Below are 26048 nucleotides of genomic sequence, written 5' to 3'. Positions count from 1 at the left end.
AATAAAAGCTCATAATTCGCCTCAATTGGTTCCGTGGGTCTTAGAATTGATCGCGCCACAACAATGGCTCTTAGAAAAGAGGTGGGCAGGAAAGTTAGGGGGTTTCGGGTCTGCCTGCAAAGACACTGAGGTCACCCTATTCTAGAAGGGGTCCACCCTAATCCACTCACAATTAAGCAAGCCAGAAGGCATTTTTTAACTCACAAAGAAACTCAGTAGAGAGAGAATTAGGTACCAGCTTAAGCCAGTCATGGGCATCTGCACAGTGAAGACCCCAATGCATTATACCAGACTGAATTCTGGGAACAAACATGCACAGAAAGCAAAATGATGACTCACTGAGTCCTGTCAATCTTAGTTGTCAATTAAGGAAGCTCACTCCTCTAAGAAAAATAACCACCCACAGCAGAAAGGGATAAAAACCCCTAAGTCTTTGTTACTAGGCTTTTTGAGCCATGCTTCTCTTGCTCAGGCTTGCTTCCACGTCTGGAAGTGGACTTTCCCTTCTAATAAAGCTTTTCTCTTCTACCGTATTTTGGTGTCTTGCTCAATTCTTTGTCTGAGACATCAAGAACCTGGACGACGCTCCAGGAGAGGATCCCCACTCTCCAGTAACAATTGCACTGTACATTTTAAGTGGGCAAATGTATAATATATGAATTATATCTCAAGCTGTTAAAAAGAAAACTGAACCTACCCCTTCATCCTCATCCCTATTTTGTTCCTCAAAAAATGTGATGGCACATTTTTCTTAACTTACTTCTTGGTTATATTTGACACTAGAAGGTTAGCTCCTGGAGGTCAGAGCGTCTTTATAAATTCAGTTCACCATCGTATTCTCAGGCATAAGACTTTTCAGGAACAGGTGCCCCATGAATATCCACAAAGGGAATGTTGAGTGTCCTAAACATTCTATTATTGTCAACACTGTCTCTCCACTCTCACTTGCCCCCTTGTCCAAACCCTGCCTTGTCCCCATTCTTCAGAGGAAGTAGACACTATGTACTACCTTGTCCCAGAGCCGCTCCTGACTGCGACTCCCTAAATGTTTGTTGTTGTTTTCAATCATAATGGTAGCTCGTCATCTCCCCATCCCTCCTCATCTCTGAGAGAACAATGGCCCTGTGGACCTTCCCCATCTGATCCTGATGTGGGTGGGGTGGGAAGAGAAGACAGAGGTTTAGTGAGTTCTGAGAATGGGATGGATAGGAAATTTGAAACACTAAGACCACTTTCCTAATGTGTTCCAACTAAAGATGCCCTTGGGAAGCTGTGGGCTTGTGACTCCTTTGTGGTGAAGGGGCTGAAATGGGGTAAAGAACCAGGATTAACAGAAGGTCTGTGCCTGATACAGAGAGGCTCTTTGTAAACTTCTGTCAAAAGAATTTGAGGGTATGAGACATCCTAGCTACATGTTTCTGCTGCCCCTACGTGTCTCAGTTCAGAACTGCATGAATTCAGCATGTCCAGACCAGCACTAAAGTCCAGCTCTGAGAACGCCCTCAACTTCCTATGACACCTTGGGTAGATCTGCCTGAAAAGACAGCACCTAGAGAAGGATGTTGGTATATCAGGCAGCCTCGAAGATGGCTAAGATCCCAAAGATTCCTACCCTGTAGTACTTACTCTTGTGTAATGCTCTCTCCCAGGAACTGCTGTCTTTGATCCGTTAAGAATACAATTGAAAACAGACCTCTAGCCCTAGTCAAGATTTGGAATGACAGTCCTTGCTGACATCCTGATTTCAGTCTGATGAGAGACTCTGAGCCAGAGTCACCCAGCTACGCCACTCCCAGTTTCCTGACCTGCAAAAGCTGTGAGCTAACTGCTGGTTGTTTTAAGCGAGGTTATATTTTGGTTCATAATGCTAGCAGAATTTTGTTCTAAAACTGAGAAGAAAACAAATCTAAACATTAAAAAAAATGGACAACTCATTAAAACTTATTTAAATACCGAATTGTTCCTGACTTTGCATATGCAGTTCCCTTCTTGTGGCACACTATTCCCATATCCTTCATAGGAATACTTCCTTATTGGCCTGATTCAGGTTTCAGCTCAGAATTCACCTTAACAGAAGCTGATTGCCCACAGAAATGTCCAGATTAAAATACCTCCCATCTGTCTCTTTCACATCACCCTTTTTTCTGCCTTTGAAGTCCTTCTCACTATTGGCAATTATATACAAGCCACAGCTAATTGTGTACTTGGTGAGTCCTGAGCATCTCACTGAGCTGAGTAGCGCCAAGATCACACTGGTGGCAGCTGCGTGACTTATTAAGGTAACTATAAGCACAGCATCTTTGGATTGCTTGCTGAATCTTAACAGGTGGCCCTAAAGGGTCACAGGCTTGAGCTAAAGTGGCCTATTGCTGAACCCCTCTTGGGACTTTGCCTCTGGACACCTATTACAAAAAGTGATGCTAATAAGACCAGGAGACTTAGGATCTTTGCTTATTACATAGAAACAGACACAGAAAGGCAGCCAAAATGGGAGGACAAAGAAGCAGAAACCATATGAGAGAACAGAACAGAGATCCAGGAATAATGTGTCAAGCAATCTAACAGATGTAGAGTTCAAAACACTGGTTATAAAGATGCTCAATGAACTTAGGGAAAGACTAGATGAATTCAGTGAGAACTTTAACAAAGATTTTTTTAAAAAAACATAAAAATAGAAATGAAAATTATAAAAGGAAACCAGTCAGAAATGAAGAATACATTATCTGAGATGAAGAGTGTATTAGAGGAAATTAACAGAGTGGATGAAGAAGAGGATTAAACCACCAATGTAAAGGATGGGGAAGCCAAGGTCAGCCAATCATAACAGCAAGAAATAAGAAGCCAAAAATATAAATAATTTAAGGAATCTTTAGGACAAAATTAAGTGTAAAAACATCCATGTAATAGGGGTACCTGAAGGAGGAGAGGGAGAATAAGAAGTGGAAAAGCTATTTGAAGAAATAATGGTGGAAAACTTTCCTAACCTGGTGAAGAAAATAGACATACAACCTTAGGAAGCTCAGAGAGTCCCAAGAAAGAGGAACACAAAAAGGCCCACACCAAGACACATCATAATAGAAATGCTAAAGGTTAAATACAAAGAGAGAATCTTAAAAGTAGCAAGAGAAAAGCAGTTAATTACCTATAAGGGAGCACCCCTAAGACTGGCAGCTGATTTCTCAAAAGAAACTATGCAGGACAGAAGTGTTTGGCACAAAATATTTAAAGTGATGAAAACCCAGGATATGCGGCCAAGAATACTTTATCCAGCAAAACTATCATTGAGAGTCAAAGGACAGATAAACAGCTTCCCAGACAAAAATAAGCTAAAGGAATTTATCAGCACCAAGCTAGTATTACAGGAAATGTTGGAGGGACTTCTTTAAGAGGAAAAAACATGTGTCAAAACATGAATAAAGAATGTTAATAACTACATATATATCAACATGTATCTCAAATGAAAAAGAATTAAGTGCTCCAACCAAAAGATAGGGTGGCTTAATGGGTAGGAAAATGAGACCCCTACATATACCACCTATAAGAAAAGCACTTCAGATTAAAAGACACACACAGACTAAAAGGAAAGGGATGGGAAAAGATATTGCCTTGATAGACCAAGAGGGTATTGCACTGAATGAAGTAAGTCATATAGAGAAAGACAAACACCACATGATTTCATGTACATATGGAATTTAAAGAACAAAATAACAACAAAAAAAATGTAAACAAACATAGATACAGAGACTATTTTGAGAGCTACTAGATGGGAGGGTTGAGGAGATGGTAAAAAAGGGCAAAGAGATTAAGAAGTACAAATGGATAGTTACAAAATAGTCATGGAGATATAAAGTATAGCATAAGGAAAATAGTCAACAAAATTATTAAAAATATGTAAGGAGAAGAAGGATACTAGATGTAGTAGTGCGATCACTTGAGCTCTAATCACTATGGTGTACAACTGAAACTAATATATTATTGTATACCAACTATAATTGGAAAAAGACTTATTGAATTGTACAATGTAAATATGAGCAACTAATTGTCTATTATATTTCAATAAAGGTGGGAGGAAAAAAAGAAAGAAACATGTCACATCCAAAAGGAGTATAAATGCATGGAAACAAAAGGTATGATTAAAGTATCCTCCAAGGGATGGGCAGGTTACAGCAAAAAGTAACCTCGTGGAAGTTGGGAGGGGGAGGTGGTTCTGTATTATATTTGAGGCATAACAGGAGGTTACAATGGCAGTCCTAGATGATTGGCTCGTGAGGTCATTTTGACTGACATTTGGCTATTATATAACTCTGCCTACTGCGCATGCGGTTACCCAAAATTGAGTCTGTTATAATTAGATTCATGAACTTCTGGGCATACACATATTATAATGATGGTATAATTAGGCTGAAGTAAAAAGGTTAGTGAAGGACAGATTGCACACAAGCTTGTGGCCAGATTTAACCAGTTATTGGTTTATGGCCTTTCATTCCTTAGTTCTTCAAGATGCAAAGGTGATTTATGACTATAAAATGAGTGTTTTAGGGAGGTCTTAAGGGTGGTCTTTGGGTGGGTCTTCATTCTTATCATTTCTGTGGTTAAAGAGCTGGCCCATTACTCTCATACTCATGACCTAAGTACCTAACAGTAATTGAGGAGCTTGAAGAAACTCAGTACTACCTTTCTGTTTGCATTGAGGGCTAACTTTCAATAGATTTCAGGGAGGGACCTGCCCTGCTCCATATGAAACCCTGACCTACAAGCAGATCATCTACGAATGGTTTAGCACCAGGTTCCCCACAAACGTGCACTGTATGATGGGCAAGGGGGCTGCCCCCTTTCCAACTGCGCTCATTTCCCAGGATGAGGGGCTTTCCACACTGGACTCCACCCATGATGCATGGCAGGGCATTTCATTGCTAGTCCCAGTCTCACAACGAGAAAAGTAAATTATCCTAATTTAGGCTAGCTATTTATTTTCTTCACCGTGCAGCTAGTGTTGGAGAGAGGTCCATGGGATGGGTTAGCTCTAATGTCTAGTAAAAATTCACTTTTTTCCCTGTCATGTTAAGGGTGACCTGAGGCTCCACTGTCATGATTGCAATGGATTTCTCTAGGACTGGAACCCATGAGCGCTTGGGCCTCCCTTGTTGGAGGAGGGAGCAGCTCTCATTTTGGAAGCTAGCTATGAGGAGAGAGGGCTTAGGAGGTCCACTCACCCCACCCCACCCATGGCTTCCCAGGGGTGGATGGACACTTGCCCTTCCAGTGCCCTTCCTTCCTGCAATATGCGCACACTGATTATGCCCAGTACCAACGATGCCAACTAAGGTCAAGGCCCTACAGGCTTGCAATGTTTTTATTGCTTAGGGAAACCTCAAGATGGTCCCTCTATTATGACAGCTAAAATATGCACATTTTTTTCCATTCTTCTTTCTTCTCTGCCTGGTCTTGGTTGTTGGACACCTTAAAGACCTCTGGCACTGAGGCAACCTGCAGCGTTTTGGGGTCCAAAAGTTGGACCCCAAAACCAACTTTTAGAGCTTGCTTTGAATATCTGGCACAGCCTGAGTTATGAAATGCAGAGCCAGGAGTGTCTGGCTCAGATTCTGGGCCATTGTTAGTATATTTTATAAAAGCCTCAGAAAATTAGTTAAGACAACATAAAACACAGAAAATTATTTTGATGAAGCACAGAATCCTTGTTTTCTACTCATAAAACTTTTTCATATCAGTAGCAGACCAATATATAGTCAAAGAAATATTAAAACACAACTCTAAATTTGCATTAGCTTACTTTTGATATTTAAATTTATTTCCAGTCTTGTTTAGCTTAACCACATATACAATTTCCTCTCAAGATTCCTCTTCGCAAACCTTCTACGACTTTCCTCATCTCTTCAGTTTGCCTTGTCTCACTCATTCAGAAATAATCAACTTTAGGACAAACCATTTTCCTTTCATTTCCTTCAAAATATCTTTCCATATCTTATACTTTCTGTTACCAAAAACACTTTTCCTCTCCATCATAATTAGAATTCTTAACTCTAAGAAACCTCAATTTCCAATGGCAACTTGTAACAGTGTAAAAGTGCATTTCAATAACATCTTCCTTGTTCACATCTCCCCTCTTTATTCCGGCCGTGACTACTTTGGAAAATGTTGTTATGGTTATTGGTATCGATTCCTCAGTAAGTCAGCCCCAAGGACAGGGCAGAGAGTGATATCTCCAGGCGCCAGCTGCCTAGGAGAAAATAGCTCCCAAGGCTCCCAAGAAGAAAAATAAAACAGCGTTGCCATCTAAGTATAGATAACAAAACTAACCGCCAACATCTGCTTCTGTAAACCTGCTTGCTTGCTGGAGGGGGTTTTGGGGCTTTTTAAGCTATCCCCTCTGGAGGATTGGGGCTGATTCTCAGAGGGGAGAATCAGTGGCTGGCTGGCTAATAAAGGCTCATAATTAATCTCAGTTGGCTCCATGGGTCTTAGATTTGAACATGCCACAACAAACTAAAAAGCAGTTAAGGTCTTCAGATTAGCAAATTTATAAATACATTTTGTAACCTCTAGAAGCTTTTGTTGGCAATATGTGTATAATTTTTAAGAAACATTTTAATAAGGCACATGACATTCATGAACAGATTCTAATTTATATTTTAACTTTTCTGCAATGAGAAGCCAAAAGTAGCGAACTCAGATTCCTCTAATAATTAATGTTAATACTTCTAAAAGCCATGTTTCCCCAAGCCAATTAAACATTTTAAACTGGTAATACCTGGAGGCAAAAAATATATATATATATATATTATATGCATAACACTGAAAAACATGGATATTAGCAGTCATGTGCATACTCTTATTATTCACCCGTCAGTATTTGCCACTTCTCTGAGGGGAGGTGCATATCTAGTTTCCTCAGGGAGTGATAGAGTAAATGGGGTCCCTGGAGAACTAGGGCTCAGTCCCACCTCAGAGTGTGAGAGTGAAAGTTGTTGATTCCTGCTTTGGGGGTTTCTAGGGAGGGGATCCTCTTATTGGGTCATCTAAAAAGTCTGAAGGAGAAGAGGAAGATGGCAGAGTAGGTAAAAGCAAGGTTCACCTCCTCCCAGGTCCTCATTGAAATTCCAACCAAATTATAAAATAATCGATGTAGAGAATCGCCTGAAGTCCAGCTGATCATAACATGTACACCTGATAATATAAAGGAGCCACATCGAAGTTGGTAGGAGGGGCAAATCGCGAATGGGGCTGGACCCGCACCTGCGGGTGGTGGAGGGCGAGGGAGGGAGAGCGAGGCTGCAGAGGCTCCCATGAAGGAGAAGGGGGTCCTGGCCTCATTCAGGGGCTCCCCAGCCCAGGGAAGAGGACATTCCAATAACTTCGACTGTAAAAACCAGAGAGGATTCTGGCCACCTGGGTGAGATGGAAGAAGACTGAAATCCTAGACGCCCTTTTGAAGGGCCCACATGCTGCAGAAAAAGGCAAATTTCTCCGAGTGGAGGGGAGAGACCAAGCCTTGCACCAAGAGAAGAGGATTCTTGTAATGTAGGGAAGAGGTAAGAGAATTAAAATGTTAATCAAGCCACATTCAGAGACTGCAATGTGCTGATCAGCCCTTCAGCCAGGCCAGGAGGACACCTTCAGAATAAGCCCTATACCGAGAGAAGAGGGTCCTTCGGAGAGTGTGTAAAAGTGGAAATTCTCCAGTAAGCAGGGAGTGACATCTTCAAGCTCCAGCTTCCAAGGAAAAAAGCATCACCGCCAGGATGGAGATAACAGAACTGTCTACCAGGCCCTGTTTGCTATAAGATTTAATAGTCCCCCAGAAACAATAATATATCTTTGTACCAGACGATAACAGCCAACTTCTACTTCTACAATCCGCTTGCTTGTTTAATATTTAACCAGGGTGTAGTTCCAGGAGATGTCCTGTGCAAAGATATACTAATGGCTAACTTCTGCTTCTGTAAACCTGCTCGCCTGATGTAATTTTAGGCTTTATAAGCTAACTCCTCTGGAAGCTCAGGGCTGATTCTCTGATCCTGCGCGGAGGAGAGAGTCAGTCACCGAACAGCTAATAAAGGCTCATAATTAACCTCAATTGGCTCCGTGGGTCTTAGATTTGAACGCACCACAACAAGTGTAGAAAAATTCAGAGACGGAGAGTGAGAGGGACAAAGTAAAGTTACTGAGACACTACAGGGACAGTGATAATAGAGAGACTAGGACAGTAAGAGACACAAAAGTAAAGGCACTGAGAGGGACCAAGAGACTTGGAAAGACAGTGAGTAGGGGACTGAGTGTTCAGGGAATTCAGTTTATATATCATTCTTTAGTTCCTGTGAGTTATTGTTTTAAAAACTTTATTAACCCATTGTTAAGGGTGGAAAATTTTCAAATGGCCAACTTCTGCTTCCATTGTTTAACGTTAAACAGGGTGTAGTTCTAGGAGATATTCTGTGCAAAGATATGCTAATGTTAAGGGTGTAGTTATCCTGTGTAAAAGATATGTTAATGGCCAGCCTCTGCTTCTGTAAACCTGCTTGCTGGCTAGAGGGGGTTTTGGAGCTTTTTAAGCTTTTCCTTCTAGAGGCTCGGGCTGATTCTCTTGTGGGGAGAGTCAGTCGCTGGCCAGCTAATAAAGGCTCATAATTAATCTCAATTGGCTCCGTGGGTCTCAAATTTAACTGCACCACAACACCATTTTTTTTCACATGGATATACAGTGGGGAAGGGGAAGAGTATGTAGAAGCATGAAAAGGTAAGAATATGTGGAGTGAAAGGCCTGCTGGCAGTTCCTAGCCTTTAATCCCTGGTTCCCCATGATTTTAGCCATGAGGAATGACTCTTGGCTCCCGTTTCCCCTTCACAGGTGAGAAGAATGGCTTGTTAGCAGTCCCAGCAGAAATCTTCCTTTGTTCTGCAGGTGTCCTCCTGGCCTGGCTGCAGGGCTGATCAGCACATTGCAGTCTCTGAATGTGGCTTGATTAACATTTTCATTCTCTTGTCTCCTCCCTGCATTCCATGAACAGGCTTTTTGACCGGCAGATCCTCACCAAGACAGAGGGAGTGGGGGAGGCAATGGGTCAGAGGCTGTGGAACTCATACTGAGAAAGTCTGCATTACCTGGCACTAGAACGAGGGCTGGATGGGCAGCCACCATTGTGCCTTAGTCTGACCCCCTATGCAGCATTCTACAGACCATGCCAGCTAGACTGTGCATACCTCTCTCATAGGGCCATTAGGAAGCTCTGGCTGGAGGAGATCAGCCTACCCTACCCATTCGAAGACTGCCCAGGGCTTTTGTTGCTGGATGGCTACAAGGCCCTCAGGCAGTTCACTGCTGCCAAAATCAAATTGGGCGGATCTCAGGGATCTGTGGGCCAGTCCCAGAGAGCAGCTGGTCTAGCTGTGACCAGGGACTTCTGTGAGAATGAAGCTGTATTGATCTGAAAGCCATTGTCTCCCTGACACCCTGCCCCACCCTACCTACAAATCGCCCCATTGACAGTGAACTATTACTGCCATGCTGCCCCTCCCCCTAAGTCTCCCAATCCACACAGGGAACAAACTTTGGCTAACATAGCGCGGGCACCACAGGGAAATTAGCAGCCTGCAAGTGTTGCTATATTGCATCTGGAGATCGCAGGGGTCTCTGGGACCACCCCAGATGGCAGATGGTGTCACTATGATCTGTGACTACGGCAGGAACACCAGGCACAGAAGTTGCAGCAAAATTGAAGCTGTATTGGCCTAACAGCCCTTGTCTCCCTGAAATCCTGCTTCACCCAAGCCACAAAGTGCCTGCAGCCCACTGACAGGCAGCCTCCCCTCCCCTGCTTGTCTTTGGGGTTGCACATTCTAAGTAGACAACAGACCTTGGCTAGTGCAGTGAGTGCATTTTGGGGAAAACAGTTGTAGGCAGACCACTGATGCCTGTACAAGCTGCAGTATATCTTGAGAGGATCACAGGGGTCAGTGGGACTGCCCTAGACAGCAGCATGTCTCCATGTGATCTGTGACTACTACGGAAACGTGCAGACACAGAAATTGCAGAAACTATTGGTCTGGCAGCCCTTGACCTCCAGAGCTCCTACCCTATCCAATACACAAAGTGCCTGCTGCAAATTGATAGGCAGCTACCCCTGCCCTGGGGTGGACAGTAGCTGACCTTACTATGATTGGAAACTTGTACAGGGAGGCACAGAGACAGCTCTTACATGTAAACTGACACTGCGGTGGCAGGGGAAATTTACTTAATAGATCCAGGAGACTCCCAGGGTTCCTACGCCACCCAACACGCATATCACCCAGAGGCTCTTCCAGTTTCAGAGACTTACCAACAACTGACAGGCAGTGTCAGGCCTTGAGGAACACTGGTCCCTCTGCTAAACTGCCCTAGGTCAGTGATGGGGGATAACGGACCACTGCCTATAGCATTATTTCTTCCACTTACCTATAGATCCAGCAGAGACAACAACCATTTGCCAGTCTGTAGCTTTGTAGCTCCTACGAGGTAGCCCTGAGCAATTAAAAGCAGTGGCTGATCTTGGCCCACTGGGGAGCCCCTTCCAAGGGGCCACAAAACCAACGCAACAAGAGGCTGGCACTATACCACAACAGAGAAGATCCTGACTAGCCCCATTAGCGGTACACACAATGCGTGGTTGCAACAAATAAATGCACAAGCCTGCTAAAGCAAATCCTGCTCAGTGGGGTCAGCCACTACAGAGCAACTCTCACCCGTGGGTGCAGCCAGTTCCCACAATTAGTCAGCCTGAGCATTAATTCCATCCACTGATGTACTAACAACGATAAAGCCTTGGTGACAACAGATCACACACAACCCACGCAATGATCACGTCCAGAGCCCCCAGCATAGGAGATCAGGGAGAGTGCGCCACTGGGTCACACAGGACACATTCCACATTAGGACATCTGGCCAAGGCTGAGAGATGAAACAAATATTCCTGACACATAGAAATGAACACAGAGAGACTAATAAAATGATAAAACAAAGAAACATGCCACAAATGAAACAACAGGGGAAAACTTCAGAAAATATGCTGAATGAAATGGAAGCAAGCAACCTACCATAGACAGAGTTCAAAATAATGGTTATAAGGATGCTCAACAAATTTAAGGGGAGAGTGGATGAGCATAATGAGAACCTAAGCAGAGAGATAGTAAGTATAAAAAAGTACATAGAAACCATAAAAAAGAACCAGACAAAAATGAAGAATACAATAACAGAAATGAAGACTACACTTGAAGCATTTGACAGTATATTGGACAAAGCAGAAAAATGAATCAGCAAACTGGAAGATGAGGTAGCAGAATACACCCAATTAGAACACAAAAAGAAAAAAGAATTTTAAAAAATTAGGATAGTTTAAGAGACCTCTGGAACAACATGAAGCATAAAAATATCCAGATCATAGGAGTACTTGAAGAAGAAGAGAGAGAACAAAGGATTGAGACTCTATTTGAAGAAATGACAAAAACTTCCCTAACTTGACAATGGAATTAGGCATACAAGTTCAGGAAGCACAGAGTCCCAAACAAGAGGAATTCAAACAGATTCACACCAAGATACATCATAATAAAAATGCCAAAGGTCAAAGACAAAGAGAGAATCTTAAAAGCAGCAAGAGAAAAGCAGCTAGTTACTTACAAGGGTACCCCCACAAGAATATCTGCTGATATTTTTTAATTAATTATTTTTTTATGGTGACATTGGTTATCTTAATCCAGTAAGTTTCAGCTGTACATTTTAACAGTAAGGCATATACACGCACACACACACACACATATACACATATACATATATACGTGTGTGTGTGTGTGTGTATTTACATTGTGTGGTCACCTCCCATAGTTAGATTTCTTTCTGTCACCACATATTTGGCCCCTTTTACCCTATCCACTTCCCCCTCCCCTCTACCTTCTGGTAACCAGAAGTCTATTGTCCATGTCCATGAGTCTCTGTTTGTTTGTCTTGTTTGTTTGTTGCCTTTAGGTTTATATCCCAAATATAAGTGACATCATGTGATTTTCAACTTTTTCTGTCTGGTTTATTTCAATTAGTGTGATTGCTTTTAGGTCCATCCATGTTGTCACAAATGGCAGTATTTCATCTCTTCTTATGGCTGAGTGATATTCCATTGTATATATGTACCACAGCTTTTTTATCCAATCATCTATCATAGGACACATTTGGCTGCTTCCATGTCATGGCCACCATGAATAATGCTGCTATGAATATCAGTGTGAAAATATCTTTTCAGATATGAGTTTTCAAGTCTTTGGGGTAAATATCTGCTGATTTTTCAATGGAAACTTCAGAGGCCAGAAGGGACTGGCTAGAAATATTCAAAGTTATAAAAAAGAAGAATCTACAACCATAAATATTTTACCCAGAAAGGCTTTCAATTAAAACGGAAGGTGAGATAAAGAGCTTCCCAGACAGAGAAAAGCTTAATGAATTCATTACCAACAAGCCAGTATTACAAGAAATGTTAAAGGGACTCTGTAAAAAGAGAAGAGGTAAAAAACAAACAAAAAAAAATACAAATAATAAAATGGCAGTAACTATATACCTATCAGTAATTACTTTAAATGTAAATGGATTAAATGCTTTAATCAAAAGACTTAAGGTGGCCAAATGGATAAGAAAACAAGACCTGTGCATTTGTTGTCTAAAAGAGACCCACTTCAGATCAAATGACACTCACAAACTGAAAGTAAAGGGATGGAAAAGATATTTCATGCAAATGGAAATTGGGAGGAAAAAGCCACTTACATCAGATAAAATAAATTTTAAAACAAAGGCTATAATAAGAGCCAAAGAAGGACATTACATAATGATAAAGGGATCAATAAATCAAAGATAAATAAATGCTAATAAACAATGACTGGGTTATTGTTGGGTGAGGGGATGCAGTTAGGCTCCCTCCAAGAAAGATGTGTGGTTCTCAGGCAGCCTTAGCTACAACGTCCCAGGTGACCTTAGATACAGCATCCTATACAACCTGCAGATTGTGATTGATTATAGTACCTGGCTTCAAGCCACTATTATGCACCTTGTTAGAAGAACAGCCCTACCTGTACAGCCTGGGGGGGAAGCTGGAACTGTGTCTGTGCCTTCCTGTGTCCTGCTATGCCTGAAAAAAGCTATGTCACATCTGCCCACAGCTCCTGGCACATTCTTCTAGCTGCCAGAACCGTGCACCACAAGCTTCGGTAACCTGAACCTGCAGAACAGTTATCAATGAGATCAAAGAAGAAATCAAGATAACTAGAAACGAATAAAAATGAACACACAATGACTCAAAATCTATGGGACACCGCGAAAGCAGTCCTAAGAGGGAAATTCATAGCAATATAGGCCTGCCTCAAGAAATAAGAAAAAGCTCAAATAAACAATCTACTCTTACACTTAAAAGAACTAGAAAAAGAACAGCAAATGAAACCCAAAGTGAATAGAAGGAAGGAAATAATAATGATCAGAGTGGAAATGAACAAAATAGAGTCTAGAAAAACAATACAAGAGATTAGTGAAAACAAGAGCTGGTCCTTTGAAAGAATAAACAAAATTGACAGACCCTTAACCAGACTCATCAAGGAAAAAAAGAGAAAGGACTCAAATAAATAAAATCAGAAATAAAAAAAGGAGAAATAACTGCGGACTCCACAGAAATACAAAGGATCATAAGAAAATACTACAAGTAATTATATGACAACAAATTGGAAAATCTGGAAGAAATGGACACATTCCTAGAAACATAAAATCTCCCAAGACCGAATCAAGAAGAAACAGAATATCTGAACTGATCAATTAGTACCAATGAAATGGAATCAGTAATCAAAACCTCCCAAAAAACATAAGTCCTGGACCAGATGGCTGCATAGGCGACTTTTATTAAACATTCAAAGAAGAATTAATACCTATTTTTCTCAAACTATTACAAAAAATTCAAGAAGAGGGAAGGTTTCCTAAATCCTTTTATGAGACCACCATTACCTTGATTCCAAGACCAGACAAATACATTAAGAAAACTATATGCCAAGATCTCCTACATTAATGCAAAAATCCTCAACAAAACATAAGCAAACTGAATTTAGCAATACATTAAAAATATCATAAACTATGATTGAGTTGGATTTATTCCTGGAATGCAAGGTGGTACAATATTCACAAATCAATTAATATGATACACCGCATTGATGAAAAATCATATGATAATATTAACAGGTACAGAGAAAATGTTTGACAAAATCTAGTATGCATTATATGATAAACACTCTCAGCAAAACGGGAATAGAAGAAATATACCTCAACATAATAAAGGCCATATATGATAAACATACAGCTTACATCATACTCAATAGGGAAAGATTAAAAGCATTTTCCTTAAGATCAGAAACAAGACAAGATGCCCGCCTCTTCAACATTGTATTGGAAGTCATAGCCACAGCAATAAGACAAGAAAGAGAAATAAAAGGTATCCGAATTGAAAAGGAAGTAAAACTCTCGCTATTTTCCAATGACATGATACTATATAGAGAGAACCCTAAAGAGTCCACCAAAAAACTGTTAGAACTGATCAATTAATTCAGTAAAGTAGTAGGTTACAAAATAAATGTTCAGAAGTCAGTGGCATTTTTATACACCGATGATGAACTTTCGGAAAGAGAAATTAAGAAAACAATCCCACTTAAATTGCATCGAAAACTATAAAATACCTGGGAATCAAATTAACTAAGGAGGTAAAAGACCTATTCTCAGAAAATTATAAGTCATTGAAAAAGAAATTGAAGAAGATACAAATAAATGGAAGCATATACCATGCTCATAGGTAAGAAGAATCAACATCATTAAAATGGCCATACTACCCAAAGCAATCTATAGATTCAATGCAATCCCTATCAAAATACCAATGGCACTTTAAAGAAAGCTAGAACAAATAATACTAAAATTTATATGGAACCATACAAGACCCTGAATAGCCACAGCTATCTTGAGAAAGAAGAACAAAGTTGGAGGTATTATATTACCTGATATCAAACTATACTACAAAGCTACAGTAATCAAAACAGCATGGTACTGACATAAAAAGACACATTGATCAATGGAACAGAATAGAGAGCCTAGAAATAAATCCACGCCTATATGCTAACTTAATACATGACAAATGAGGCAAAAATATACAATGGAGTGAAGATAGTCTCTTCATGTTGAGAAAATTGGACAGATACATTCAAAAAAATAAAACTGGACCACCTTCTTACACCGTAGAGAAAAATAAACTCAAAATAGATTAAAGATTTAAATGTAAGACCTGAAACCATAAAACTTCTAAAAGAAAATATAGGCGGTAAACTCTTCAATATTACTAACAATAATTTCTTTTCAGATATATTTCCCCAGGCAAGGGAAACAAAAGAAAAAATAAACGAATAGGACTACGTCAAACTAAAATTTTTGTACAGCAAAAGCAACCATCAACAAAACAAAAAGAAAACTGACTGATTGGGAGAAGATATTCACTATGGTGAATACATCTGGTAAGAGGTTAATATCCAAAATATATGAAAAACTCATACAACTTAACAACAAAAAAACAATCCAATTAAAAAATAGGCAGAAGACCTGAACAGATACTTCTCCAAAGAGGAAATACAGATGGCCAAGAGACATATGAAAAGATCCTCAAGGTTGCTAACCATCAGAGAAATGCAAATTAAAACCACAATGAGATATCACCTCACACCTGTCAGAATCACTATCATCAATAAATCAAAAAACAAGTGTTGGTGAGGTTGTGGAGAAAAGGGAACCCTCATACATTGTTGGTGGGATTGCAAATTGGTACAGCCACAATGGAAAACAATCTGGAGGTTTCTCAAAAAATTAAAAATGGATCTACGTTTTGACCCAGCAATTGTACTTCTGGGTATTTATCCAAAGAAAACCAAAACAATAATTCATAAAGATCTATGCACCCTTATTTTTATGGCAGCACAATTTACAATAGCCAAGATATAGAAGCAACCTAAATGCCCATCAACAGATGATTGGAACAAAAAGAACAAACTAATCAAAAACAGACTCACAAATATAGAGGACAATTTGGTGACAGATAGAAGGGAGGGGAGTTGGGGGCTGGAAGAATGGGGTGAAGAGTTAAAGAAGTACAAATTAGTAGTTGATAGCTGGTCACGGGGATGGGGAGCACAGCATAGGGAATGCAGTTAGCATTAAGGTATTGACTAAGTGGAGGGCCGGGGAGGGAGGGAGCAATTGGGGGGATACTTTTATGAAATATATAGATATCTAACCAATGTACTGTATAGTTCAAACTAATAAGATAAAAAGAAAAAACAGATGATTGGATAAAGAAGTTATGGTTCATATATACAATGGAATATTACTCAACCATTAAAAAAATGAAACTCTACCATTTGCAATGACATAGATGGACCTAGAGATTATTATTCTGAGTGAAAGAAGTCAGACAGAAAAAGATAAATACTAAATAATTTCACCTATATGCAGAATCTAAGGAACAAAAAGAACAAACTAATCAAAAACAGACTCACAAATATAGAAGACAATCTGGTGACAGCCAGAGGGGAGGAGGGTTGGAAGGCTTGGAGAATGGGGTAAAGGGTTAAAGAAGTACAAATTGTAATTGATAGATGGTCACAGGGATGGGAAGTGTGGCACAGGGAATGTAGTTAGCATTAATGTAATGGCCAGGTGGAGAGCCAGAGGAGAGAAAGAGCAATTAGGGGGATCATTTTATAAACTACATAAATGCCTAACCAATGTACCTTATACTCGAAAATAAAGAGATAGATAGATAGATAGATGATAGATAGATAGATAGATAGATAGATAGATAGATAGATAGATAGATAGATATGAAAGGTCTGGATCTCGAAGGCCTCTCAGTGATTTAGTTTTAATATGGACTAGGCACATTCTACAACTGTTTCAGCGGTCTGGGGCTTGGTAAAGAAGCTTAAAAGCCTATACATAAGGGATTTCTTCCCTGCTTTCCCTGTTTCTTTCAAAGAAAAAATCTTATTGTGGGATAATATTATAGGGAACCCTTTACAAGCGAAACTTCCTTTTTTTTCTAATTAATTAATTAATTTTTATGGTGACATTGATTAACAAAATCCAGTACGTTTCAGGTGCACATTTTAACAGTAAGGCATATATATTTTTTTACACCATATGGCACTTACCATAGTTAGATTTCTTTCTGTCACCACATATTTGACCCCTTTTACCCCATCTACTTCCCTCTTCCCCCCACCCCCTCACTTCTGGTAACCACTAGTCTATTGTCCACATCCATGAGTCTCTGTTTGTTCTGTTCATTTGTCGCTTTTAGGTTTATATCCCACATATAAGTAATACCATATGATTTTCAACTTTTTCTGTCTAGCTTATTTCGCTTACCATGATTATCTCTAGGTCTAACCATATGATCGCAAATGGCAACATTTCATCACTCCTTATGGCTGAGTAATATCCCATTAAAGTTCTTAGTCCCCTTTCCATCATTAGTTAGGGAGTAGTTGGGGCCCTCATGGGTGCTCCATGTGAGGAAGTGCTGCAGCCTGCTACACCGACAGCTGGGCCATGGGACCTTGGCTCCTACCTTCTTCATGGCCTCCTGCAGGGAACAGCAAGTGGCCCCCACACGCACACTGAGAAGGAAGGAGGAGAAAAAAAAACTTCCCCTCACTTGGAATGGAATCTGGACAGCCTGGGAAAGAAGCAAAGAACCTTAACACCTAAACCAGCAGCAGACACAAACTTGTTGCTGCTGTCTTGAGTCTGAGAGTGTGTTACTCCACTGAGGGGCCTGCACCTGTGCCCTGCAGTTTCTGAAGCTGAGTACTTTGTCTTCCTAGTGGCTCCTTCTCAGCTGCAGGCATATGAGCACCACTGCTGCCATCTGGGAAAGTGGATGGTCTGGCCAGCGAGGGGGAGAGCACACCACCCATGACTCAGGGAGGTGACACCGGTCCACTGGGAGAGAGGTGGGTGCCAAATTCAGCTGTGGGCAGAACCTATGAGGACTTGCTTGGCCAGAAGAAAACATGATCCTGCAGGATTTTTTGCCCGCCTGGCACAGGGAAATGTGGGCACAGAGAAACACAAGTGCAGCAGGCATCTGGGGCCACCGGTGCCACTAGAAGGGTCAAATGCAGTATGGGCCTGGCTATGGGCGCCGCACAGCTCAACCATGGCAGCTAAAAGAGAAAGAGAAACAGAGAAGAAGGCTAGCTCCTCAGGGAAGAACTACCTTGGAGTCCTACGCTGCTGGGGACGCAGGCCAGGGGACCCAATGCAATCAGGGCTGGCCAGCCCAGTGCTCAGTTCTGAGTGATTTGGGCCATCTCTGAGATTGCTCTAGTGTCCTGTAGCCAATCAAGAAATGAGGACAGACAGACAAGGGATGAGTTAGTAGTGTTCAGCTGGAGCGGCTATTATTGTGACCCCACCTCCTCTTGTTAGGAGTTCCCCATAGAGAGGAGAGGGAAAGAGGAAAGGCTAAGGGGCAGAAACGAAGGGGTGGGGTGCTTACCTGTCCTGTTGTGGCCCAACGGTGCCGTTCAGTCTTTTAATTTTGAGTTTGAATAGGGCCCATTAGTGGGTGTTTTGCAATTCTGATGGTGATGCCCAGTTTCAGGGAAGTTAAAGAAAGAAAAGTAGGAAAAGTAGACAAGACTGGTGGACTCCTGCTCAGGTGGAGGACCAGCCTCTTACCAGACCCCTAGAAACAGCATCGACCATTTGCCCGAGGCTAATTGGTCAGCATGGTTTAAGGAAATAAATCCCAGACACTCTCAGGAGAGAGGAGCCATGGCGATTGGTTGGGTCAAGTTTATGTCTTTCAGGCCTTTCATGGTTAGGTAGAAGAGATGATGCAGGACAGGGCAAATTCCCCCGAGTAAAAGGGGAGACTCAGCCCTGCACTGAGAGAGAAGAGGGTTCTTGGCAGAAAGTAAGAAAGCATTCAAATACACGCTAAAGCTAGAGTCAAAAGGAAAGTTTATCAGAGACAGGGTAACAATACTCCATAGACAGAGTGTGATCTCCTCTCAGAGACAGAGAGTGAGAGAGCCTGAGAGAGACTCAGAGGGACAGAGAAAACAGAGATGAAGACAGTGAGAGGGACAGAGTAAAGATGCTAAGAGAAACCCCAAGTGTTTGGGGAATTCAGTTTGTATATCACTCTTTAGTTCCTGTGAGTTAGACTTTAAAGACTTTGTTTACTTATTTTCTTTTGATATGGACGTACAGTGAGGAAGGGGAAGAGTATGTAGCATGAAAAGGTAAGAATATGTAGAGTGAAAGGCCTGCTGGCATTTAATCCATAGATTCTCCATGGTTTTAGCCATAGGGAATGAATGATTTTATTTTAAGTAGGGTTCCACTTAAAGACTCTGTTTTTCCTGTTTTCCCTTCAGGGTATGGGGAAATGGACTGTCAGCAGTCCCAGCAGAAACCTTCCTTTGTTCTGCAGGTGTCCTTGTGGTCTGGCTATAAGGCTGATCAGCACATTGCAGTCTCTGAATATAGTTTGATTTAATATTTAGTTCTCTTGCCTCCTCCCTACATTACCAGGACAACCTTCCCCTGGAGTTATGTTCTTAGCTTCTTAACACAAAACAAGATGGAGATAGTTTTGCCGACAGAATCTTAAGGAATTTTTATTGGTGCAAGCAAGGCATGTCTCACTGCATAGGGAGGAAGGGAGCTAAATAAGTGCTTCAGCTCAAGCTGGATAAAGAGAGAAAGGTTTTCACAAAAATCTATGAGCCCCAAGTTCTAATAATTTTCAAAGTCTATGACTATTCCAACCCTCTCACATCAGCACAGGAATTACTTGCATGTATACAGCAGGAGAATGGAGGGAACTGTTGATCAGCTTTCACCCAAATTCTGGTTGTTCCAAAAAACTCTGACCAGAATCATGGGTTCCCCATGGCAAACTTTAATATTCTTAAATTCTAGGTTTTATGCCCCTGAATATCTACCAGAAAGCGTCATATTTTCAACCTCCAACAGGGCCAGTTCTGGAGTTCCGTTTGCTCAACGGAGAAAGTCTAATTTAATTATCTTGGAATGAAAGTAACACAAGCAAATTAGATGTATGATTATTCAAAGCCTTTCTGCTTAAAATGATATCATCTCCTAAGGACCATCTGAAAATTTCTGACCCCATTCAGAGTCACTGCATATTCCATTTTAATTGTAAATTTCTGTCTGAGTATGAGGATTACTCCACAATAGACATAAATATAATTAATTGCCTTCATAGGGGCTTTAGAATGATGAAGTGAGACTCTGCAAAGAAACTCAGTATAGTGTTTGGCACAGGACAAACTCATGAATAGCTCTCATTTCTATTATAAAAAGTGTTTCTACTTATATGCTTCCCACAGGCATACATGGCAACTGAGACATGCCTCAGCTTCCTTCTGATTTAGAGAGTCATGACTCAGTTGATTTGTTTTATTCTTCATATCCTTTGTCTATGAAGATATATTCCATCAGGTGGTGGGGTCTCACTTATTGCATGGTCTGAATCTCTTCCTCCCTATTCTTTCCACAACTTATCTCTAGCACTCACCATCTCACCTACCCGGAAGACAGGATAAGAGCGAGGGTAAAGGGGCCATGCATCTCATCCACATGGTCCCTGACTTTGATCTCTAGAAGTCAAATCAAATGCCTGGTTGTTATGAGAAGGGCCAAATTCTTGGGTTAATCCTAAAGCTCTTCTTGATGTGGCATTCCTCAAGTAATTCACCACAAGTGGAATTTCCACTTTGCAAATGCATTCTTCTCTCTTTCTCTTGCTCTTACATTTCGCATACTGTTTTCTTTGTCTGAGATGTTCTAACTCTGCATTTGCCTTAACTACATCATCTTATCCTGTAGGTTAAGACACTACCCGGCAGACTCTGCTAGATGTTCCTGCTGTATTCTACCTTTCCTCTCATGTTTATATTCCATCCTATTATAATTAAATGTCCAGTGTCTTCTCTCACACTCAACAATAAGGATCTTCCAAACTATATGTATCATATCTCTCTTGCGCATTCTGCTATGTCCAGTGCTTACATCAAACCAAGAATAGGTACTCAAAACAGGAATACTTTACTTTGTTTTTTTGTGCTTTGCCTTATTGCACTTCAAGATATTGTGTTTTTTACAACTTGAAGGTTTGTGGCAACCACCAGCAAAAAGATTATGATTTGCTGAAGGCTCAGATGATGATTAGCATTATTTAGAAATAAAGTATTTTTTAATGAAGGTGTGCATTTTTTAGACATAATGCCATTACACACTTAATAGACCAGAGGATAGTGTAAATATAACTTATATATGCACTTGGAAACCAAAAAATTCATGTGATTGTCTTTATCACAATATTCACTTTATTGTAGTGGTCAGGAACCGAACCTGTGACCGCAATATCTCCAAGACATGGTTGTAATATTTGCTAAGTGCTAAATGGATTCTGAACCAGAGTAAATTCAATCTGGTAGGACTAGACCGTTCCTTCTAAAAATATAGCATGAGATATACCAAACAAAAATCCCAGTAATTGAGAAAATAGTAACAGGGCCATCTTGAGTTTTTATTTTAAACATCTGCTATTCAAATTCCAAAGTGGTTACTCTCTCAACCCATGTAATTTCAACTTTTTGCCCCCAAATCCAGATGTTTACATTTCAGCTTCCAGGTGTCCTGATGAGGTAATTTTTATGTTAATGAACTTTCTCAGAGCCCCCTTTAGGTCTCTGTTCCTCAGGCTGTAGATAAAGGGGTTCAGCATGGGTTGACTGCACTGCACATTACAGCAGAGGCTTTCTCCTTTACAGCTGTGCAGATAGATGAAGAACACAGATAGACCCCAATGGTGGTCTCACATAAGAGGGCAATTATGGGGATGTAAGAGCTGCAGGTGGAAAAGGTTTTTTTCCTGTCACCTGCAGTGGGGACCTCCATGATGGCCACGATGATGTGAGCATAGGAGACCAGGATGCAGAAGAAAGACATGGCTATCATCGTCCAAGCCACAATGAGCACAAAGATCTTGTTCACACAGCATGAAAGTCAGTACAAGATAGTATGAGAATGAGGTCACAGAAGTAATGAGGCCAGCGAACAGACTCACTCACTCATAGGCCCTCGCCCTGGGCTCAGGTCAGGAGATAGCAGCTCAAGAGGCACACTGACAGAGACACCTCTAGAAGCTAGTAGCCAGCCTCATTTGCCTACCAGTGGAGGCACTTTTGCAGCCAGCAGCCAGCCAGCAGCCAGCACCAGCCAGTGCTGCAGTCTTTCTTCGACAACTCTTGGGGGGTCGGCAATCCCCATGTGGGCAGCAGCCGGACTATGTGCTGTAAGCCTTTGGCTGAGTAGCTCCAAGCTCAACACCGGCACCAAACCTGAATCTGTACTAACTTGGTGAACACTACTCACCCCATCCTGCTGACTCCCTGAGATCACACCCAACCGACTTGCATACTACCCCAGTCTCTTTCAGTGGCTGAATCACTGGCAGCCAGAAAGTGGCAGCAGGCCTCAAGGTAACCATTTGCTGAGCTGCCCAAGGCCCCATACTGGTGAGAACCAGCATCGATTTGCAGTGCGGCCTTTCCCACACATTTCCAGATCCAGCACGGGCAACAACCAACCATATTGCTCTGTAGCTCTTACCAGGTAGCCCTGGGTCAGCCACAGTCAACTGCTAAACTTGGCTCGCATAGGAACCTCTCCTAAGGAACTCAGAACCACCACGCCCAGAGGCCAGCTTCAGAACACAAAAGATTAGCCCCACAAGTGGCGCACACAAGTGGCGCACACAAAGGGTGGTCTCAGCAGACACAAGAACCTGCGAGACAAATCCCACTCCGTGGGATCATCCCCCATACAGTAGCTCCTATGCTGTGCTCATTGCCAATCCTCATAGCTGGTAAGCATGAGAGCCAATCCCATACACTGATGTGTCAATAGCAATCATGGCTCAGCTATAACAGGAAGGCACACACAAACCACACAAGGAACACTCCTGGAGTATCTGACTTAGGTGCCAGGGAGACTGTACCACTGGGTCCCACAGGACACTTGCTATATAAGGCCACCCTGCCAAGACAAGGAGATGTAGCAGATCTACCTAATGCATAGAAACAAAAACAGAGTAGCCAAAATGAGGAAATGAAGAAATATGTCTCAAATGGAAGAACAAAAGAAAATGAAGGCAAGCAACCTACCAGATACAGAGTCCAAAACATTGATTATAAGGATGTTTAAGGAACTTATCAAGAACTTCAACAAAGAGAAAGTAAGCAGAAAATAGCACATAGAATCCATAAAAAATAAAGTCAGAAATTAAGAATGCGATAACTCAAATGAAGAGCACACTAGAGGGAATCAACAGCAGATTAGATGACGCAGAGAGTCAAATCAGCAATTTGGAACATAAGATGGCAGAAAACACCCAATCAGAATAGCAATAAGAAAAAAAAAAATGAGGATAGTTTAAGGGACTTCGGTGACAACATCAAGCATAACAACATTCACATTATCGTGGTAGCAGAAGGAAAAGAGAGAGAACAAGGAATTGAAAACCTATTTAAAGAAATAATGACTAAAAACTTCCCTAACCTGGCAACAGTAATAGTCGCAAAAGCCCAAGAAGCACAGAGAGTCCCAAAAAACATGAACCCAAAGATGCCCACACCAAGATACATTATAATTAAAATGACAGACAATATTAAAAGCAACAAGAGAAAGGCAGTTACTTACCTACAAGGGAGCTCCAAATAAGACTGTCGGCTAATTTCTCAATTAAAACTTTAATGGTCAGAAGGGATTGACACAAAATAGTTAATGTGATAAAAAGCAAAGACCTAGTACCAAGATTACTCTACCCAGAAAACCTATCATTAGAATCAAAGGACAGATAAACAGATTCCCAGACAAGGAAAAGCTAAAGGAATATATAAACACCAAACCAGCATTACAAGAAATGCTAAACCAACTTCTTTAAAAAGAAGAAGGTGGGGAATAACATAAATATGAATAATAAAATGGTAATAACTACGTGCCTATCAATAATCACTTTAAATGTGAATGTATTAAATGCTTCAATCAAAAGACATAGGTTAGCTGAATGGATGAGAAAACAAGACCCCTACATATCTGTCTACAAGAGACCCACTTCAGACTGAAAGACACACATAGACTGAAAGTAAAGAAATGGAAATGGAAACAAAAACAAAAAAAGCTGAGGTAGCAATACTTAGACAATATAGACTTTAAAACAAAGGCTAAAATAAGAGACAAAGAAGGCCATTACATAATGATAAGGGGGTTAATCCAACAAGAGGATATAAACATTTATGCACCCAATATATAGGAGCACTGAAATACATATACATATATATACATATGTGTGTGTGTGTGTGTGTGTATGCCTTACTGTTAAATTTTACACCTGAAACTTACTGGATTTCTTTAACCAATGTCACACACAAAAAAATTATATATATATATATAAACCTGAATAAAAAATGGGAATAACTACATTCCTATCGACAAATACCTCAAATGGAAAAGAATTAAGTGCTCCAACCAAAAGATAGGGCAGCCGAATGGATAAGAAAACAAGACCCCCCTACATATGCTGCTTATAAGAGACTCACTTCAAATTAAAAGACACACAGACTGAAAGGAAGGGAATGGAAAAAGATATTACCTTAGAGGACCTAGAGGGTATTATACTGAAAGTAAGTCAGGTAAAGACAAATACCACATGATTTCATATACATGCGGAATCTAAAGAACAAAATAAACAACAACAACAAAAACAGAAATAAACTCATATACAGAGAATATTTGGAGGGCTACTAGATGGGAGGGGAGTTGAAGGGATGGCAAAAAAGGGCAAAAGGATTAAGAAGTACAAATGGATAGTTAACAAAATAGACATGGAGATGTAAAGTGTAGCATAAGGAAAATAGTCAATAATATTTTAATAAACATGTAAGAGGGAAGAGGGGTATTAGATTTAGTGGGGTGATCATTCTGTGAGTTATATAGCTCTCCAATCACTAAGCTGTAGAACTGAAACTAATATATTATTGTATGCCAAATATAATTTTAAAAATAACTCATATTGTACAATGTAAATATGAGCAACTAATTGTCTATTATATTTCGATAAAGCTGGGAAAGTTACCCACCTCCCCATGCTGCTCCATGTGGCTCTAAGAAGTTTACCCAGGAAGGATGAGGACCTGCAGGAGCTGTTCCCACAGCCTGGGGCAGCCCAGCCTCATCCTCAGAATAGCCACTGAGTCCCAAGAGGCTTCATTCTCATGGGGTTCAGGGGCCTAGCGCTCTCACTCTGAGTAAACCACTGCCTCTTAAAAGCCCCAGTGAAACCTACTTCTAAAACTAAGAACCCTAGGCAGGAATTCAGATTTCGAGGGGAGAATGCAAAGTGCTCTGAATTATAGGGACCTTGTCCCTCCCCTCTTCCCTCTCAGGGCCCATAGAGAGACCAGAAGCCATTGGTACCTCTGTGCCCAGCCCACAAGCCCAGCTGGAGTTCCCAGAGCAGAAACAGGCTGATAAGCAGGAAGGGTGGGGGCAGAGGGCAGGGTATCTGGAGCCAGCAATCTCTGCTGTGCCAGTGATACATTGCCTAACCTTAGACAAATGCCTGCTGCTCTCTGAATCTGTCTTCTCAACTGTCAAATGGGTACAAGGTTGGTGTTTGGGTTGTAAGTAACCCAGGTACATGCTTAGTCCCAACACATAGAATGCGGTTCTTTCTGAACTCCATGAGCTTCAGGGAGGCTCCCGGGGCTAGTGGGGTCTAAATCAAGGGCAGGCCTACTTTACATGTGTGCGTCACCTCCATGGAAATCCACTTCACACACGGAACAAAATTCATCTCAGGGACCTTAAACCCTTGGCCCTGGTCAGATGGGTCTCTCCAGGTCTA

This window comes from Rousettus aegyptiacus, unplaced genomic scaffold (genome assembly GCF_014176215.1).
Source record: "Rousettus aegyptiacus isolate mRouAeg1 unplaced genomic scaffold, mRouAeg1.p scaffold_m13_p_16, whole genome shotgun sequence".
In the NCBI taxonomy this organism is placed as follows: Eukaryota; Metazoa; Chordata; class Mammalia; order Chiroptera; family Pteropodidae; genus Rousettus; species Rousettus aegyptiacus.
The sequence above is the reverse complement of the archived record's forward strand: the minus strand, read 5'-3'. Positions refer to the sequence as shown.